The sequence below is a fragment of the Phalaenopsis equestris genome, unplaced genomic scaffold (genome assembly GCF_001263595.1).
Source record: "Phalaenopsis equestris unplaced genomic scaffold, ASM126359v1 Scaffold235994, whole genome shotgun sequence".
In the NCBI taxonomy this organism is placed as follows: Eukaryota; Viridiplantae; Streptophyta; class Magnoliopsida; order Asparagales; family Orchidaceae; genus Phalaenopsis; species Phalaenopsis equestris.
Window position 1 is genome coordinate 165390 of NW_018253841.1, and position 8751 is coordinate 174140.

Here is an 8751-nt window from a genome sequence, read left to right on the forward strand (position 1 = left end):
TTCGGACGTGCCGGTGTAGTCCGTTTTGTCATCCGGGGTTGCTCGGACGACGACGTCGACAATCGGGTTAAAAACGCGTTAAAATTCAATCTTCACAAAATTTCGACCTGCGATCGCCGCGATCGATTGTTTCAAAGGGTTAACTCGAGCATTGGACGGGTAACAGTGCAGACGAAGCGAATTGAGGCGATTAGACGCGCTGACTCTCCGAATTGCGAAGTTTTGTGCGAGCGTGTGCGAATTGTGCAAAAGGCCACCCTAAGGCTCAGGAAGATCCTATAGGGAATCCCTTTTGGGTTTCCTCATGTTGGTTTCACCCTTCTAAATGCTAGAAGTCGATACCACACACTTGGAACCACATGACGCGAAACTCCAGAAGGAGACAGAAGTTGGTTAAATTTCTAGAACAAGGCGGGTCCCATTTCTAAGGTTCTAAAATAGTCAAAGAGAGATCCCTAAGGCTAGATCCCAAACCCTAAGAGGAAGACTAGATCTCAAAGACTAGATCTCACTAAAAATCACTAAAAATGAGGTCAACATGCACGCACAACATTGGCAACAAATAGTAGCTTGGTTTATTTAGGGTCTGATTATGTCTGTTTTATCAATTTTGATATTTCAAATGAAATTTTAACACTTTCAAAGCCCAATGAAACATCTATAATTAATTTTAAGTAAAGTTAAATAGTTTGATCTTTCAATAACTCCTTAAATTGACTCACTAGTTATAAAAATGATTGAAGTTTTAATTGTGGAGACCTTGCATGATTTATTGCCCTAAGAAGAGGTCCACATCAACATCCAATGATGATGGTGCCATGTAATTTTTTTGAATTATAATTTTATGCCTCAAATTTCTTAATATATATTTTTCAAACAACAAACGCTTTAATGTCCAAAAAGTAGGAAGCAAAAGCTAATATATGTCACCATAAAATTTATTTGATCATGCACGATTCTTATTTCATTTTAGATGTGATAGTGTTCATAGCTAAATTTAAGATCACCAGGTCCAACAAACTTATAGTTGAATGGAATGTTTAACAAAATAAATCCAACAATATCAAAAGTGGTCCAATTCAAATACAGGTGCGCTCAAATCAAGAAACTAAAAAAAGTTGAAACTTTTAAGACATTAATTGAAGGATTGAACAATCTCTAAATCTTATATACTTATAATCAAATTGAACAACTTAACAAAAAAAAATATAAGGAGCACAAAAAACTCAATTATGAGGTCATTAATACACATATATGCAAAAAACTTAGCCTATAATCAATGTAATTAATATGAGCTGTTCAATAAAAAGTTTTGAGATTTTTATTAAATTTACCAAAATAATATATAAAAAATTATAAATAGACCATCATTTTAACATTAAAGAAGCCCTCGACTTGAGTTTGCAGAAAGTTTAAAGATACAGACAACTCTAAAGCTTTGTCTGATGCCTAATGCCAACAACCACATGCAACTATCATCATTTCAGTACTATAACTCAAGTCGTCATTAAACCACTATTGTCAAACTGTCATCATTCAACAACTGTTAAGAATTATAATAGGAAATAATTTATTTCTATAAGAAGTTATGAGGAATAAATTATTTCCTTAATAAATAAAGAAGATATTTTATTTCCTATTTTACATTTATTTCCTTAGATTATGAATTATTTATTTTCCTATTTTATATTATTTCATATATCTCCTAATAATTAATATGAATTAATTAATATGAATAATATGAATTAATTATTGGAGATATCAAGTGATATATCTTTCATTTCATATCATTTATTTTTTATTATTTTGTCATATTATAGGATTCTTGTAAGGGTTATTTATACCCCCGTTCATATCAATGAAACAAATATAGCATTCCAGTTTATTCCATATTATTTTGAATTTCAATATGGAATCAGAGAAAGGTTTTGTACCCTAACCACCAGTCATCCTTTGAGAATTGTCAGACTCCCTTCCTGTCATCCTCTGTGCAGGAAGGGAGGGACACTCATCTTGATATTTGAAACAACGATTTTTTCTCCTTCTCTTCTTGCAAGCTTTGTCTGCTAGTAGGCCCTTCTTGAACCGGAAGTCACGTGACCTACTCGTCCTATTCTGCTCCTCCTCAGCCCCCTTACCGAGCAGGGATCGAGCACAGGTCTCACATGTGTGCGAGGATGCACCCTTATTGCTAGGACGTGGTTGGGGCCGCTCGTTGAGGAAGGCAATCTAGCGTTGTTGATCACATAAATCTGAACTCCCCCAATCTCCAGAACCTTCCGGATCTCCGCCAGACGAACCACATTATGGTAAGACAACCGTCGTATCTGAATCACGCGATGCCCGGCATGTCGCTCCGAGCGTCAATAGAGGCAAAATGCACAAGAGCCGGCACGAGACAGAACATGTTGCGTTATTTGCGCACGACATTCTCATGAGCCGAACAAATCGAGAAGGAGGTTGTGAACAGGGGCTCCAGCCAGGGTGGCACAAGCGATGCCGCCATCTGCCTCATCGTCATCTCGCCGAAAATATCGCAGTCGTCGATCGGACAATGCCGGTAAAATCCATCACCGGCCCTTCCTCCTACAGTATTTTTTTTCCTTCCCTGCCAAAGGGTCAAGGGGAGCTGCGTTTCTAGCAGGTCATTTCTCCTGCAGTATTTTTTTCTTCCCTACCCAAGCGTCAGGGGGAGTTGTATTTCCAGCCTATCCTCTTGTAGTATTTTTTTTCTTCCTGGCTCAAGCGTCAAGGGGAGCTCTGTTTCCAGCCGCCCTTTCTTATGTCGCTTTCTCTGTCAGCAGAATTTACTTGGTGTGATTTACATGTTTTTTTCTGCAGCCAAAGACAACCGCGGTCAGCTAAAAGTCAATTTTTCTGTAGGTTGTCTCTTACCCTGCAAAACTCAAAATTCAGTCAAGTCTGAATCCAACAAATTCAGTCAAGCATAAATCTCTCTTCTACGTCGAAACATATGACATATATAACTCGAAATTCAGTCAAGCTTGAATCCAACAAATTCATCCATGTCTAAATCTCTCTTTTACATTGAAACATATGACAGACAAAACTCAAAATTTAGCCAAGCCTGATTCTAACAAATTCGATAATCCAAACAACCAATTTTTCTCACTACTCAGAAAGTTGAGACTTATTAACATAAATTCCAAACTTGAGGGGAAGTGTTAAGGATTATAATAAGAAATAATTTATTCCTACAAGAAGTTATGAGGAATAAATTATTTCTTTAATATAAAAAAATATTTTTATTCCTATTTTATATTTATTTCCTTAAATTATGAATTATTTATTTTCCTATTTTATGTTATTTCCTATATCTTGTAATAATTAATATGAATTAAATATAGGAGATATCGTGTGATATATCTTTTCTTTCATACAATTTTTTTATTATTTTTCCTATTATAGGATTCTTTTAAGGGTTATTTATATCCTCGTTTATATCAATGAAAAAAATATAGTATTACACTTTATTCCGCATTATTCTGAATTTCAACAACAACCATCACTAGATCATCATCAATTGTCAACAAGCAACCATTGTCGCCTGAATATCACTCGACCATCAACTTTTGACTTTATCATCTGAGTGGCATTACGCAATCGTCTTTTAAACAAGTGTTGAGTACATTACTTCAAAAATCCATCTTCTATAATTAAAAATCATATAAAATGTACATACATATGTGTATATATATATAGATAAGACCTCTACATATACATACATATAAATATGTATATACATCTATATACATATGAATATATATGTACATATGTATATATAGATATGTACTTCTATATATATAAATATATCTGTGTGTGTATACACACAGAGACTTGATTAGTTCACTAAATAAGTTGATAACCAATAAGTACAACCTTAGGTAGTAATTAAAAAAATTAATTAATTAATTTTAGTCGAATAAACACATAAATTGACTCAAATGCAACCACATTTGGCTCATCTTGAACTCAACTCACAATGAAATAGATATCTTGGATTTCAATTCAAGGCTAGCTTAGATGAACTCAACTTGATGTCAGCCCAAATCAAAGGCAAACTCTGAGGTTGAACGCTAGCATCCATCTTTAGAGTACGTGCTAAATCGTTTCCAGCTATAGATGTTCAAACACTAAATTCTTTCTCAAAAAAAGAAAATTCTCAGCACGCAACACTAATATTAAGGAATAATCTCAAACAACAACTCATGATAAAACAACTGATCATCACTGTAATAATTGGATACCTAACTTGAAACATAACTCAATAAATACAATTGCTCGAATCAGTAATGCAGTAGGATTCATCAATTTTTGGGAGAAAAAGTTGAATTGACCCTCGTCCAACCATAAAAGCAGGCAGTCGGCATAGCATAATATCATCCTCTAAAAATGACAAAAAAAGATAAATTTTTACTGCAGTTTTGTTAAAATCCATCTGAAACTCGAATGTTTTAATTTTTCTAACATTGCCGAAGTTTACTGACCAGGTTTTAACATTTGAAAGTAAAATCTAGCCTAGTTATGCAGAAACCCTAGAAATCAATTGAAGCAAAATGACATGAAGAAGATAATAGAGGGTAGTATAAGCGGAATGGGAAGAGAGAAACGGAGAGCCACTGACCTGCAGGAAGAAGTTCCAAACACAGTGGGTATCGTTCGATCTGGCAGTTAAAGGATTAGAAGAAGAGGAAGAGGGAGAAAGGGAGGGAGAAAAAGCAGAGGGACGTGGTCGGGATATTACTATCTAGCGAGATGAAGAAGACGATATTTTGTTCCGCCGTGTAAACGAATAGTTTGTTTGAAGGTAAGTGGTCGCGATATTACTATCTAGCGAGATGAAGAAGACGATATTTTGTTCAGCCGTGTAAACGAATAGTTTGTTTGAAATAAGCTGATGTTTAAAATTGTTCGTGAAGTCACTGCTTGTGTTCGTTTCTGAATGAGTCGAACACGAGCTATTCGTGAACGACGAGTCAGTTTGACATCCCTAAAATTAATACATATAAATAATATAGTAGATTAATTATATAATTTATATTATATAAATATATAATATCTACATTAGTATATTACTAATATAATATATTAATATATTATTATTATTAATTTATTATATATTATAATTTATAAAATTTATATATATAATTATTTTAAATCAGACTGTTCGTGTTTAGTTCGTTTAACTAACTGAACGAAAAAATTTGTTCACGTTCGTCTCGTTTACTTATCGAACAAATCGAACACAAACTCATTGACGAACCGAACACAAACTGTTCGCAAACAACGAGCTTTTTTGACAGCCCTACATATAATGAAATAAATTTTTTAAAATATTTCTAAACTTATAAAATATTTAATTAAAACTTTAAGGAAATTATTCAATTTTTTTCTATTTTTAAAAAACACTTAAAGTTAAAAATTAAAATCTAGAACTTGTATTATTATCATTCATCGAGAGGGTTTTGATGTCTAGCTATTAGTTTTCTCCAAAATCTGGTTATGCACTCCTCCCATTTTCTTCTCCTAATTTCACCATTTAGCATGAATCTCAAGATATTTTTTGAGTAAAGAATATTCTATGTCAAAGTAAATTCATCAAGAGCTTCGATTTCGGCAAACTTATAATCAAATTGGTCGACTAGACGAGACAACCCCAATGATATCAAAATTGATTCAATTCAAGTCAAATCAACCCCAAATCAAGTTGTTAAACCACTTTTGGAGACATTAGTTGGTTACTGAGTGGTCAAATAAACTCTAAATTTGACATGCTTATAATCAAATCAAATGTTTCGATGAGAGGAATCCAACGAGCCCAAGCTCACTTCATTCTGAGGTCATTAAGGTCATTAGATCATCAAGAAACCTCCTATAATCAAAAGGAATCAATGTGGGACGTTTGATCGGGCGGTTATAATGATTATTTGTTAAATGATGAAAATGCCTCTGGTCGCTGTCGGACTGGTCGTTGTTGCCGCCGCCACTTCTCCATCGTTTGTCGGGTGTTGATGTTGTTATTGTCGAGGAGTCGCCACTTTGTTGTCAATTACATTGCCCTATTCTTTGAATAACTTCTTTTCTCATATGATATAAGTGACCTTACGATATTAAGAAACTTCGAGAAGAAAAGAAAGGGCAAATGAGAATAGAAAACAAGTAAAAGAAAAGTGTGGGGAGAACTTCATTATGGTAAACTTTGTAGAGAGAATTCTGGAGTATTTGACTCTTGAGATACTCATACAAAGAAAACCACATGAAATTGCATAACCAGAGATTTATGTATGATATTTATTCCTCATATAAGACAAGCTCTTATAGTTAATTACATCCTTGTCAGTCAAGACTGTATAAGAAAACTTCCGATTAAGGTTAACGTTTCTTCTCGAAAAGTTTAAATGTTGTCTAAGGGTGATATGTTTAAAAATTCAATAACACTTAAAAGTTTTATTTATTTGCATTTTGTCATTGTTGTGTTGTTGTTTTGTTTTTTCATTTTGTATTGTGATTTTGTTTTATCATTTTGTGTTGTTGTTTTGTATTTTTGTTTTGTTTTTTTGTCAAAAGTTTTGAGGTTCACAGCTTCAAGCTTTAAAATGTTGTTCCTGCAAACCAGAGTTTGTACACCCTAATAACATGTAAAATAAATATAAAAGCAACATGACTTATGTCTTCAGCAGTCCTACAAAACAAAGTTAGTACAAAATTATATTTTGATTAGTTGATTTAATATGTTAAATTTTTAATTTTTAGACAACCTGGTTAAGATGTCTATGGCTCCGTCGTCCTGGGTTCGTCAAGGTATTCAAATCTACATACTTCTAAAGGTGATTAAACCACAACCGAAAGATTCTTATCAATAATCACAGATTGTGTCATCCAAGAGAATCTTCGTAGATTTGAACAATAAAGTTCAAGTTGCAATCAGTGATCTTTGGTTGTTTTCATATAAGTTTAATGTCTTCTTCGGATTTTAAGGGTTGGAAAATTTTAGGTTGTTTATGACTTATTAGCTAACTAATTATTGTCATTTTTTTTTCATTTGAAATGATCCAGTCAAGATCTCATGATTTCATCGTCCCGGATCATTAAATTTTACAGTTTGATTAGTCAAAAGTGACTAGATGATACTTTGTCAGAAATCAATAGTTACCTCCCCAAAGTATCTTTTCAAACCAGGTTGTATTTTAGGTTTGAGTTTAAGTTTTAGTATCTTTAAGGTGAATTTTCATGTTGGTTGATTTAAGGTTTATATCGGTTGGTTTAAAGTTGTCTTAATTTTTCTTAACTGAGGTTTGAGCGAGCTTTTTATCCTCGCACGAAGAAGTAAAACCCTGCTTAAACTTCAGTTATATTAATTCATGTTGAACTAACCTAAAATAAGTTTCTAGTTAACCTATATTAGGTTGAGTCAAATCAAAGGTTTAGTGGTTTGAATCTAACCCAAGCTAGGTCAGATTGGCTTGATTGATTAGACCCAAGTTATATCTAGGTTAGGCTAGGAATAATAGTCCATGCTCAATCTAAGTTGAACCCAAAAAGGTTGATTAAGTCTTATGTAGGCTATACTTAGGATTTAGGTTGAACCTAGGCTTTAGGTTCAATTTAGAATGTTTTAGGTTCAAGTTATGTTGAACCTAAGAGTTTGGGTAGAGTTAGGTTCAAGTTTGGGTTGAACCTAAGGATTTGGATTGTTTTGGATTCAAGTTGGGTTGAACTTAAGGGTTTAGGTTGTTTGAGGTTAACTTAGGTTCAAGTTGGGTTGAACCTAAGGGTTTAGATTGACTTAGATTCAAATTGAGTTGAACATAAGGATTTGGATTGATTTAGATTCCAACTGATTGAACCTAAGGGTTTAGGTTGTGAGGTTAACTTAGGTTCAAGTTTGGTTGAATCTAGAATGACTTAGATTCAAATTGAGTTGAACTTAAGGATTAGGTTGAAGTTAGGTTGGTTTGAACCTAAGGATGTGGGTTGGGTTTAAATCTAATTTAAGTAAGGTTTAAAAAATTAAGTCTAAATATGTGTTAGACTTAATTAGGAGTTCAGTTTAACTGAGCCTAAAACTTAAGGGACGTAATTAAGTCTAGTATCTGTTAGACTTAATTAGGGTTAAGAATTGGTTAAGCCTAATTTATGTAAGTTTTAATGGATTAATTCAGTCTAATAGAGTTTAGACCTAATTGGGGGTTGAAGGTTCTTTAAAACTAATTTAATTAAGACTTAAAGGATTAATTAGGTCTAATTACGGTTAGACCTAATTTGGGTTTAAGGTTGACTAAGCCTAATTTAGTTAAGGCTTAAAGGATTAGTTATGCCCAATTAGGATTAGACCTAATTAGGGTTTAAGGTTGATTAAGCCTAATTTAGTTTAGGCTTAAAGGATCAAATAAGTACAATTTAGGTTAGATCTAATTAGGGTATAAGGTTGATTAAGCCTAATTTAAGTAAGGCTTAATGGATTAATTAGGTCTAAGTGAGGTTAGACCTAAATAGGGTTTAAGATTGATTAAGCCTAGTTTAAGTGAGGCTTAAAGGATTAATTAGGCTTAATTGGGGTTAAACCTAATTAGGGTTTAAGGTTGATTAAGCCTAATTTATGTAAGGCTTAATGTATTAATTAGGTTTAATTAGGGTTTAAGATTGGTTAAGCCTAATTTAGATAAGGCTTAAGAAGTTTATTAAATCTAATATGAGTTAGACTTAATTAAAGTTAAAGGTTTGCTTAAG

At 33.1% G+C, this 8751-nt stretch overlaps 1 protein-coding gene across 2 annotated transcripts in view; it reads right to left on the reverse strand.

The window, feature by feature from the left end:
- LOC110039260 overlaps positions 1 to 4839 on the reverse strand; it is a 25882-nt gene extending 21043 nt beyond the window's left edge. The window contains exon 1 of one of the 2 annotated variants that reach the window (XM_020744265.1): positions 4646 to 4839. The gene's annotated coding sequence lies outside the window, so the exon portion shown is untranslated. The remainder of the gene's footprint in view (positions 1 to 4645) is intronic. The other variant, XM_020744266.1, reaches the window with a different exon arrangement.
- Positions 4840 to 8751: the final 3912 nt, after the last annotated feature.